The sequence below is a fragment of the Peromyscus californicus genome, unplaced genomic scaffold (assembly GCF_007827085.1).
Source record: "Peromyscus californicus insignis strain IS unplaced genomic scaffold, ASM782708v3 Scaffold_21__1_contigs__length_65335640, whole genome shotgun sequence".
NCBI lineage: Eukaryota > Metazoa > Chordata > Mammalia > Rodentia > Cricetidae > Peromyscus > Peromyscus californicus.
This window is the reverse complement of record NW_026294514.1, coordinates 1,213,305-1,226,495: the sequence shown is the minus strand read 5'-3', so window position 1 is coordinate 1,226,495 and position 13,191 is coordinate 1,213,305. Positions and strand designations below refer to the sequence as shown.

The following is a 13,191-nucleotide window of genomic DNA, read 5'->3' as shown; positions in this document are numbered from 1 at the left end:
CAACTGTTCAAAGGTATCTTATGCTGAACTAAATTTGCTTGATGGATCGTAGATACCACCCTGAATTGAAGCCTTGTATAAGTCAAGCATCTGTGTATAACACGCAGCACAACAGGCCTGAGATCTGGAAGGCAGTGTTAGCTAAATTTGTATTTTTCAAAATATATTTCTTTATTGAGAGGAAAGTCAGAAATTATTGCCCTTCCAAACCATACTCTAGAATCTAGGAATTTTTGACATAGCTAACTCAGCAATGAGTTATAAACATTAGAAAGATCTTAACCACAGGGCAGTGGCCATCTCCCATGAAACTGATGACCTACAGAACCACAATCAGGAGCTGAGTAAGTGTTGCTTTAACTAACTGTATTTGGAAATAGTGTTTAATGAAGCAAAAATAAGATGAAGTATAGAGTACACTATTCTCAAAGCATTAAATTGGTAACACGATATGTTTTACATGACAACAAAACATATATGCAAGTCAGAATTCCTATTGGCAGCAACATTCACAGGGCCTCACTATAGGTGGGTACCTGCTTAAGGACCCAAAGGAACCAAAAGAGTCATGACACTTGCTCTCAGAAAAGTTCACTTTTGTTATGTTCGATCATGACCATCAATAAGAACTCCTTTTCAAGCTGGGCTTGATGGAGCATGTTTTTTTTTTTTTTTTTTTTTTTTTTTTTTTTTATTTTCGTACAGGGGAGAGCGCGAACGCAGTCCCCCACTACCACAAATTATGCAGTCGAGTTTCCCGCATTTGGGGAAATCGCAGGGGTCAGCACATCCGGAGTGCAATGGATAAGCCTTGCCCTGGGAAAACCACCTTCGTGATCATGGTATCGATGGAGCATGTTTTTAATTCCAGCACTTAGAGCAGAGGCAGACAGATCTCTGTGATTTCAAGACCAAACTGGTCGACATAGTGAGTTTTGGGGAGAGCCATGGCTACATAGTTAGACCCTGTCTCAAAAAAAGGGGGGTGGGGTGGGGGGAGGGGGACTATTTTCCATTCATAGAGAATAATAAGTTTCTAGAACTGTCTAGTCTTATCAAAGGCTAACCTTTCACTGTGATAAAAAAACAAACAATCAGAAAAATCAAGAAAAAATGCTAAAAGACCATTTAAACAAGACTAACTGGAAACTGGTGTCATTATCAGTTTTTAGGAAATAGAGACCATTGGGATCCCTCTTCTTTTCCTGGTTGCTTATAGACACAGAGTTTTGCTGCAGACAACCCCCAACACACACACACACACACACACACACACACACACACACACACACACACACACACACACACTTTGTTTTGTTTCAGTTTTTGCTGTTTGTCACTAATTTTTCTCTTTTGAACAATTTCTCTCATCATGTAGTCCTGGTGAGGCTTTAAATTTTTTTTCCTGAGACTGCTTCAGGCCAGAGCTGTAGGTATGTGAGACTTGAGCCTTCTCTGAGGTGCTTTGGCAGGCCTCCAGCCCCTTGAAATGCAGTTCTGTTCTTATGATGTCATAGTTTCCATTCTCAATCCTGGCTTCAGGATTTTGTTTTATAAACATCTGATGTTCAATTTGAAATGAATATAAAATTTAAGCAACTTACAAACAACAAGATCACTGTGTATATAATAAAAGCCTAAAATGCATTTTTGTCTGTGATTTTAAGTTAAATGTTAAGAAAGCCAAATGTCTTCATCCTTTCCAATGATTAAAAATGACCTAATAACTATCTTATTAAAATATGTTATACAAACTACATAAATATTAAATAACATAACCATCTATTAGAATTTTCACTTATTCATGCAACACATTGTCAATGGAGATTAATCCAATGTGTCTGGGTATTTTAAAGGCATGTCCTAGGAGGAGAAGCACAATAATACTACGTTTCCAGTATTCTACTGATTTCTCACTTGCCCTCCCCCTCAAAAAACATTTTAAATGTCATCCCCACAGACGAGGACTTAGACTATCAGTCCTGGGTACACACTAGGACAAAGCACTCTGGAATCAAATTCCATTAACTATTCAGCATGTGAATCATTTTATTGACCAATGATGTATTCATTGGTTCACATGAGTTCAATTTTGCATTTTGCTTACTATTTTCTTTTTACTGCAAATGGATGGATTTTATCATACAGTATATTCTGATTATGGTTTTCTCTATCCCAATTCCTCTAAGATCCTTACCATCTTCCCTCCCAACCAAATCCATACCCTCTTTCTATCTTTAGAAAACAGACATCTAAAAGTAATAATAAGCTGAAACAAAAACAAACCAAAATAAGATAAAACAAATGAACAAACAGAGAAGAGCCAAAGAGAAAGCACAAGAAACAAATATGAGACACACATGTCCATACACACAGAAATTCCATGAAAACATAAGACCAGAAGTCCTAATATATACACAGAAGACCTGGAAGGTGTTTAAGAAGAAAGGAGCTGAAAGAGAAGAGAAGTGAAGAGAAGAGAAGAGAAGAGAAGAGAAGAGAAGAGAAGAGAAGAGAAGAGAAGAGAAGAGAAGAGAAGAGAAGACCCCCTGATCAAACGCTATAGGACAAATAACATGGAAAACCATTGTGTTTTTATGTGTTGCCCATCTACTGCTAGGCATGGGGCCTCCCTTAGGAGGGGTTTGTATACCCAGTGAGACTTCATTGAAGACAACTAATTTTTCCTTTGTGAGTGGTAATCAGTTGGGTTACAGATTGGTGTTGGTGTTCACTTACCCTCTCAGTGCTGATACCCCCTCTCACTTAGATGTGTGCAGCAGGCCCTCTGCATGCTGCCACAGTCTCTTCGAGTTCATATGTGCATCTTTCTTGGTGTGTCTAGAAGGTCTTGTTTCCTTGGTGTCCTCCATCCTTGTTGGCTCTTACAATATTTCCACCTCCTTTTCCATGGGTTTTCCTGAGCCCTGAGGGGAGGGGTATGATCCATACATCCCATTTGGGATGCTCCAAGATCTCTATCTCACTCCCTGCACATTGTCTAGTTGTGAGTCTCTTGGCCAAAGGTGCTCAATTAGATATAACCAATTCTCAGATCTGGAGGCTTTATTTGGTGACAAGAGATGTCCATTTTGGGCTTGGCTTCCCATTATTTGATGATCCCATTCAGATTTCTTTCATACATGTATATATTTTAGGTGGCTTTAAGATTCACATGTTTCATTTTAGTTTATTATAGATAAATGGTCTGAGCTCATAAAAAGACAAATCCAGTGTGATAAATTTTCTAATTTTGAAGAAGTACTAAACTAAGATGCCTCAATCAACCCTCAGACCTAAAAACTGTCTGTTTTGTTGCATACATTGTTTCATAATCTCAACTTTTTTATTTGACTTTTTTTGTTTTGTAATAATAAACACTTTTTCTTTTAAAATGAAAAAAAAATTAATCTGGAGTTAGTGAATCCCAGTCTTGTAAGATGAACCAGCCAGAGAATGTCATTATTCATACAATGAATTAACAGAAATTATATCAGGGGTAATAAGGATACTGGGATTTAGTGGTCACTTAGAAAGACGAGGTATCCATAGTGAAGAAGCCAAGAAACCTGAAGAATAACTGAGTTACTGCTTTAAGCAAACTCTTAATTCATGAGGAGTAACCCTGAGGACAGCTTGGCAGTGCTAGGGCTGGAAGTACAAACCTAGAACATGCAGCCTAGCACAGCATGAAGGGTGACTCCAGGCCTTCTTCAGGAGATCATCGTACAGGAGTCTGACTCCTGCCTATAGCAGAACCCCAAGTTTTGTCATGAAGGATTCATACACATAGTGTGTATATATAATTTGTATATATATTTACAATAACAATGGCTATATAGATAAAATAAATCACCCCAAAAGGTATAGTGTGTAATTAGAATTTATTTACCCAGAATTTTGGATTTTGTCAAATTGTTTCACCTTCGAAGAAAAGGGCACTGTACCTTTCCTGGATTGCGAAGGCCACTTCAGGGATGGTGTCATATTGTCCTGGCCTCAGAAGATGCCTTTTGATAAAGCCATAACCACACTTGTTTTGACAAGAATCAGTAGTCCTTTGTTTCGTGTCCTGTCTGTCCTGTTTGTCAGCAGTTGATTCGAGGATGCTTTGTTGTCCAGTGGCTAACTTTTGCCACAATGAAAGTTAACTCCAATTGCAGTTTTTTCAATGCCCATATTTTCTCTGAAGTAGATTGGTATGCCAACATGTCTCATAGTCATAACAAAAAAGAAAAATTTTCTAAGTTATTAAAACATTTTAAATGCCATATTCTGTAGATCTCTGAAGGGTTTGAAGATAACCTGTCTATCTAAAATATATCTACTCAATCTTGAAAACATACCTAATATAACTACATGAATTACTTTAGGAAGCCATAAATACTGTCATTCTCAAACAATGAGAAACAAGCTGGTGACCACAGAAATGTACTAAATATTTTCCAGAACTACTTTTATCTGTGGGATTGTACCAGTAACAGTATACAACTCCTAGAATTTTAGAGATTACAATAATATATAAAGTAAGTTGAGGTGCTTAAAACAGTGCATAGAATACCCAACTATCCAATAAATGATGACAATATTTATTACTGTGATAATGATGAAGATATTTCAGTATCCAATTTTGGGCTCATGCCATACCTCAAATGCATCTATATTTTATTTTTCAGTCAAAGTAGAGAGGGAAGGAAAGCATAAAAGTAATTAAAGAAAGAATTACGAAAGAAGAAAGGATGAGGAAGGATAGAATGGAATTATTTAATACAATTGTTGGGTCAAAATATGCTCTCTTTTTATTTATGAACAATATAGATGCAAAAAGTATTATTGCTAAACTACTTACAACACTGTGAGCTTTATATAGAAAAAGATGGATCTTTTATTTTTTCTGTCAATAGTTGACTTTAAGTAGTCAAAATATGCAATGAACAAACAGTTTGTTGAATTTCAGTTTTCTAAAATGGACAAAGGACTTCTTCATGATGTCAATGGAGTATAAAACTTAATAGTAAAATGAATAAATAGCTCCTGCATGACTGTGTCAGGCATAGCTGTAGACTATTCAGCAGTATTATCAAATGAATATTACAATAATTGATAGCAATATTCAAACAGAAAAGAGAGGCAAATATTTATAATGGATACAAGTATAAAACAATATGTATATTAATACCAATAAGATTCTGGCTTTTCTCCTCTGTTGGCAGGAAATTAGCCATATTATAAGTATGAGAATTATGTATTTTTAGACACCAGAACTTTAAGAGAGATTGGCAGGAAAGGAATTAATACAATATAAAAAGTGTAATTTTCAATGGTTGAAGACACCACACAATCATAGCTTTCATGGTTTCATGCAAGCTGCCAAGAAAAGGAAACAAATCTACAGTCCTACTCGACTGCAACATCTCTGAACTACAAAGACCAGCATGCCAAGATATGCATGAAGGTGCAATAAGTGGCACTTCCGTGTCAGGGACAACCAAAAGATAGATGTCACACTGGACTTCAACCAAACTCAACAGGAGAGAAATCATGCCTGGTTCTTAAAACCTACCCAGCTTCCCTGGGCTAGTGAGATAAGGGACCTCATGGGGAAAAAAATCAACCACTCCCACTTTGCTAGATCAGGGTAATTCCTCACTACTTTCTAAACCTTATCGTTACACCCACAGATAAGTGTAGCCACCCCTTTTCAAAGAAGCCTGTTTTTTACAGCAAATGGAGACTATCACAGAAAACCTTCCAAGATGACACAATGCAGAAATCAATGTATCACGGAGAACCCAGCCACAGTGAAAACATCTACTTTACAGTTCCTGCATCTATGGCCCAGGGAACATTGTGGGAGTGGGTGTTGATTATAAGATCCAGAATACCAGAAAGTCTGGTGTGAGGCAGTCAGGCTTAGAGAGGGCTGCATAAACAAGACTGGATGGATGACACTATCAATGAACTTGTCAATGTGGATGGAGGAAAATCTCAGAGGGTCCCATCCATAGACAAAGAATTACAGGCAGCTAATGACTACTGGAAGAAAGAGAATTAATGTCTCCCTGGGATGGGCCACTTCTATTTATTTTCCAATACAGAATGGTCAGCTTTAAAAACAACAAAAATATATGTATTCATATAATAATAAAAAAGAGGATATCAGTGAGGATGGGGAGGACTTGAGGGAAAGGCTGGAGGGAGAAAAAGGAGGGAAAGGTGATGCAATTCTATTTATACATAACATAGTTATATAGAATATGTGCTATATTATGTATAATGTATTCTATGTATTACATATACCATGTTATATAAACTATATATAGCATATACAATAATTACGTGCTATGGATATGATATATCATATATGATGTATATTTTATATATGCCATATAGCATACATTATATATATTTATATATATATAATTTACAAACCATTGTTTATTATCTTCCCATTTTTCCATTTAATAACAGAAAGAAGAATGCATTTAATCAGAATATATAGAACCAAGGTGACTAAAAATTGTGAATTCCTGTTGTGCTTAACCAAATGTAATTTATCTGGAAAATCAATCCTTGCAGAATGTTCCTCTCTCAGAAACCATAGACAGACCATGTAGTTTACATTTCAATATAATGATAGTGAACAGAAGCTACATTAAAATAATATTTTGTTTTTTTTCTATTGTCCTTAAAGTAAATACATCATCTTTATCATTTTTAATGGGAAATACAGAGCCCTACACAACTTCATAAAGGACTCAGTTTCTTGTATTACTCATAACCATTACATAAACTCTGGGAAGTGGGAATCTGTGATGTGGTAAATTGGCTCAAGAGTAAACACTGACCAGGGATTTGGCTATTTCTTTCTTCTGTTTTCAGAAGACAGGCTCTGTCTTTTATGTTTTCTCCCTAAGCTGCTCAGTTACTTTGCAGCCACTCCTCTTGGCTCCTAACAACAAGAAAATGTCATAAATCCCAAAGACACAGCTGCACCTAGTTACTGTGCTGTAGGCATGGACACATATCAAGTCAACACCTAGTTAAAAAGTGAAATCATAAAGAAGAACCCTCAAGTCCTGTGTTTGGAAATGACTAAAAAAAATTACTACTGCATATTATATCTGCATAATGTGAGGAGAAGAATGGGAGATATTGACTATGAACATAGGCACATACTTAACGGGAGAGTGATCCTGTTCCTCCATCCTGCAAGGCCCCAAAGAATAACAGCAAGGCAACAGTGCAGCTTGTTAAGCATTTTCTCTGATAAATATAAACTTATTTTATTTATAAAAGAAAATGAATTTCTGTGTCCTGGGTAAGCTTCTTGTCTTCAAAAGTTTTTTAGTTTCACATTATCCTAAATAACTTAAAGCTAGATATTTCTATATGTCAGTTTTAGATACCAAAACGGACTATTCACCAAGTCATGTATTTGCAGAACACCGAAAGAGGCATGCGATCTCAGTCACAGTTACCATAAGATGATCTTACGTGTAAAATATATATGAAATACAAAGAGCTCATATATATTTTAATTACACATCATATTATAAACAATATGTATATATCTCTCATTATTTCATGCATTCATTGTCACTACGTTTTGATAAAACCCCATACACTTGTTATTCACTATTGGCTCTGAATTCCTTATCTTTTGTGGAATTTATTGCTCATGTTCATTATAAAACCAAAGATAAGTCAAACCTCATTTGTTTATAGTTTCCCATCATTCCAACTGTAGACTACATCCCTAGGCAAACAAATACCAAAGAGTGATAGAATTACAACCATTTACTGTCCAACAACATGGTGTTAAAGAAATTTTCTAATGATACCTTCTTCCCAGGCAGCAGAGAAGCACAAGATTATCTTTATGGACTCCAGATGTGCTGTCAAATCAAAAGCATCCCTCGCATTATTCAATGTATGATTCACTAGTTTCCACATTTATCTAGCAGAACAAAACTTGACCAAGCATTATACAAGATGTCTTCTTTCTGAGATGTTAAAACGTTCAGCAGCTGCTTGTTAATGGATTTTATAGGCAAGACATACACTGTCTGTACCGACCCAAGGAATCTTCCTAAGTCCATCACATAAGCCTTTTGAGATAAGTTTCTTGACACATACTATTATCCCAGGGAAGAGCTTCATCTACGTGTCTAAAGTGGCATGTACTCCTCCTGCAGATATGTTTAGAAAGGATTTGAATTTGAAGCATAAATTTATTTGACATCGTTTATAATTCTGTTTTAAGAACCAGTTAAGCTGTGTAAGCACTTCTTTCTGATATGGAAAAGAGAATGTATACTCCCATTTTGATAAACCTTAGATTTCCTAGGGAAAGAATGCAAAATATTTGTTAAATTTTCCAAATATTACAGCTCCTTGCCAAACTCTAAATGGAGGAGGCAGGAATGAACTATTGGAAACGTATATATGATCATTCCATTAGCAGACGTGAAAGGACTTGATAATATCAGAGTTTGGAAACTGAGATTTAATCTCACATATTTTCACAGTGACACATTCCTCATTGGCAAGGTATAGGAGAATGAGAATATTATTTTATTAATGGTTAATCACTGGAGAATAATGCACACACTCTTTCTTATCTGCCTCATTTTTAAGCAAACCATTCCTTCCACAATATTGCCTATTGTTGCTTTATGTATAATAAAATGAATTCAAAATTTATTGGTTGTTTATTATGGCCTCTTCAAATATAGTTTTTAAAAATCAATTGTACTTTCTAAAATCAAAACTATGAGTTACTATTTATAGTCAGCAGGTATCCAGAATAAAAATAAAATGGAAAATTATACTGAAATTAGAACATTCTTAAAATTCCCATTTTACAGAGGATATAAAAAGGACATGACATTATGGCAAATAGTTTGATAGCACATGACTATTTTAAATGTGTATTTTCCATAAACCAGCCATTTATTTTGTATTTATTCCAAAACAAATCAAGTTATTATTAACTTGAGAGGCTTGAGGAACGACTACGAAATTAATAAAGCACACATCTAGTGTTACTCATGGCAACACTTTTAGAAATGATTAGTTCATAAAGGCTCTGATATTATGAATAAATTTATCCCTTGATGAATGTATAATGCAATAGCATTATTAGGAGGTGAAACATAGTTAAAGAAGGTGGCTCACTGAGTTGTGTTCTTGAATACTACATCTTTCTCTGGCCTTTTCCTGTATCCTTTTCTCTATATTTCCTGTCTGACAAGAGCTGAAGGGTTCCTTTGTCTCAAATATATGTTACTTATGATGTTTGTCTTAAACTCTTAAAACTAGTAACCATAGACCAAATCCTTTAAATCAGTAAGTGAAAATAACTCTTTCCTCCCCTAAATAATCTCTGTAAAGTCACTTAATAAGCCATAGGATTGAGCAATTCTATCCACACATTGTTGTGTGACTTTTTCTTGGGAAGACATGAACCAATATCTATTATTGCAGAGAGGGCACTTACTGCACACAAAAAGAGATGATTCTATAAAAATATAGCTTTATTGAGATTATTTGCATGATTGTGGATGACAGGTACCTTATAGAAACATGGATGAGTCAAAGTCAGTTGCATTACAGAAAATCCTACTCCAGCATGGTTGATAACTCATGAAGGTTGCATCTATGAGGTGACCTGCACAATTTTTAGGCAGTTTAGCCCATTTTTTACCTGCTCTTGGGACCCTTTTCCTCCTAATGGGTTGTCTCATCCAGCCATGATATGAAGGCTAATGCTGGAAAGGATGTGGAAAAGGGGAACACTCCTCTATTGCTGGTGGGATTCCAAACATGTACAACCACTATGAAATCAATATGGTGTTTTTTTTTAATCTAGGAATTAATCTAACTCAAGATCCAGCTATACCATTCTTGAACATATACCCAAGGTTGCTCTATCCTACCACAAAGACAATGTTCATAGCTGCTTTATTCATAATAACCAGAAACTGGAAACAACCTAGATGTCCCTCAACTGAAGAATGGATAAAGAAAATCTTGTACATTTACACAATGGATTATTATTCAACTGTTAAAAAATGACATCACAAAATTTGCAGGCAAATAGATGGAACTAAAAAAAAATCATGCTAAGTGAAGTAACCCAAACCGGAAAGGCAAACACTGTATGTACTCACTTATAAGTGGATATTTGCGAATTTTATACTATAAAATAGAAAGTTAAGGAACACTTCCTAATTGTTTTTTACAAAGTCATATTGTCCTGATATCAAAACCATACAAAGACCCACCAAAGAAAGAAAATTATAGATCAATTTGCCTTATAAACATAGATGCGAAAATTATAAATAAAATACTTGCAAACCCAACATAAGAATGTATCAAAAAGACTATTCACTATGATCAAGCAGGGTTCATCCTAAAGATGCAAGGATAGTTCAATACACTTAAAGAGATAAATGTAATCCGCCACATAAACAGACTGAAATACAAAAGCCACATGATCGTCTCATTAGATGCAGAAAAAGCCTTTGACAAAATCCAACACCCCTTCATGATAAAAGTTCTGGAGAGGCTAGGGAAACAAGGGACATACTTCAACCTGACAAAAGCTATTTACAGCAAGCCCACAGCCAACATCAACCCAAACAGAAAGAAACTCTTGACAAAATCAGGAAAAAGACAGGGATGTCCACTCCACTACAACCTCTCTGTTCTAACCCTCTAATCCACTGCTTACAGATACCTCCCTTTCTACTTCAGCTTCACTCACTGGAAACACAACTCTTGGTTCAGACCCAGGGTACTCCTAGCACTGTTATTCTTGTCTCTCCAGGTTAATCAGTTACCTACACTTAGGATCCTCTCTTTCTGGCACCCTCAATTCTCTGAATCACGTCTCTGTTGTTAATAGAACCCCTCAGCTCTTTCCTGATGAACTTCTCAGCCTTTTCTTGTAGCTCACCTCTAGTCCTTTCTGTCACCCACCAACCTGCAGAAGTACTCTCTAGCAGCCAAACCACAGCCACCACAATTTCCTAAGAGCCAAATGGGGTAATATAAACTAAAGAACAAAAGACCCACCCAACAAAAACAATACCAGATAACAGCATCTAGAATCATCACCATCCCAAACCCAGATGCAGAGACACCAGCACAAAACTACAATCATTAGCACCCCAAACGATTATGTCTCCAGCAAAATCCAGTAGCTCTACTACGACAGGTCCTGAGAAATGCAATATAGCTGAAGTACAAGATAAATAGCCATTATGAATATATTTATTTACCTTAAAGAGAAAAAGATTTTATACAATACCTATCGAAATTCCAACACAGGTTTTCACAGAAATTGAAAGGACAACTTCCATTTTCATAAGGAAACACACACACACACACGCACACGCACACGCACACGCACACGCACACGCACACGCACACGCACACGCACGCACGCACTCGCATGCACAGGATAGCTAAAACAATCCTGACTGATATAAGGAGTGCTAGAAGGTTACCACCCCCAATTTCAGATTGTACTATGGAGCTATAGTAATAAAAATCAGCAGGTACTGACAAAAAAGAAAAAAGAAAGAAAAAGAAAAACCAGACACAACTGGGAAAGGACACTATTTTCTACAAATGAATCTGCTCAAACTAGATGGCTGCATGCAGAAGAATGCAAACAGATCCATACTTATCATTCTGCATAAAAAATGATTCTAAATGGGTGAATAACCCAAAAATGAGGCTAGATACCCTGAATCTGATAGAAAAGAAAATAGGTAAAAGTTTGGCTCATTGGAACAAGAATGACTTTCTGAAAAGGACACCAATAGCACAGACACTAAGAAAAACAATTGATAAATGGAACCTTATAAAACTGAAAATCTTTCTGCATGGCAAAGGCCACCATCATGCAGGTAAAGTAGCAGGCTATGGAATGGTGAAAGATCTTAACCATTTGTCCATCCAATAGAAGAATAATATCTAAAATACAGATAATTTAAAAAAGCTGGATATCAAGAAAACAAATAACCTAATTAAAAATGGGGCACAGAACTAGACAGAGAATTTTCAAATAGCTGAGAAAGACAACAAAATGTTCAAAATCCCTAGTCATATCTAGAGTGATATAATTTGTCTTCTAAGCATTGCTGCTCTTAATGTGCAACTGTTTATGCATCCATCAGAGTTTCTGTATTATGTAAGAATACTGTACCACACTGGGTAATGCTAACTATGTTAATCAAAACAGCGTCTGATTTGGAAGCAATGGATAGATAGATAGATAGATAGATAGATAGATAGATAGATAGATAGACAGATTGATCTATGATATCAAGTTTGAATGAAAAATCTCTTTCTTTGAGTACCCTAAAACACTTGAGATATCAAGGTAGAGGCATAAGAAAATGAGCAGAGGAATCCAGACTGTAAATAGTTTTGCTGTTACAATATGAATATGTGTGAATTCTTTGAAGAACAGACAGTACATATTTTACATTAATCATGTATACAACCAGTAAATTAAAATTGTATGCATGGCATGGCATACTCTCATGCTATAGAATTTAAACACAGCTTCTAAATCTCGTGTCTTAAAACTGGATTTGGTAATTTGAGGAGCAGAATGAGAAAATGACCCAAGTAATATATTTCAAAAAATTGAAATTTAACAGATTCAAGAAGGCAAAGATTACTACTGGACATATGTGCATAAGTCTTCTTTGTAATCCTGAGGTACTGGGCCTGGATTCAAAAGTGGCTTTAAATTTGGTTAGATTGAAACTCCTGATACAGTTATCTGCAGAAACACTGAGAAAATGCTATGGGACAATCATTTTAATGGATATTGTCATGAATCCCACAGGATCAAAATGACAAATATTTTCTGTCTATCTCCTAACTCTTTTACTTCCATTCTCCTGTAGCTAGGGAATTCAACTCAGCATCTTAACACATGACCATACAGTTTAAAGATTACCACTTTTCAATGTTTTAAAAGAAGAAATTTGTATTTTAACAAGTTAATATCTAATAGTGACATCACCATAACTTAGTTTCATATGTGTGAAAAAGTTTCATGTGTCAAAATAAGTAAAATTACACAAGTCCCCTAAAAAGCCATTTCTGAATTTGTATTTTAAAGTACTAATTGCTACTCTTTGTTTTAACAAAAAATGCTACAAG

The 13,191-nt window shown here is 35.6% G+C and overlaps 1 non-coding gene across 1 annotated transcript; it reads right to left on the bottom strand.

The window, feature by feature from the left end:
- Nucleotides 1-702: 702 nt before the first annotated feature.
- LOC128118092 (U1 spliceosomal RNA) lies at nt 703-861 on the bottom strand. The gene has a single exon (XR_008221011.1). It is a non-coding gene; the product is annotated as a U1 spliceosomal RNA (small nuclear RNA).
- Between the last annotated feature and the right edge of the window lie 12,330 nt (nt 862-13,191).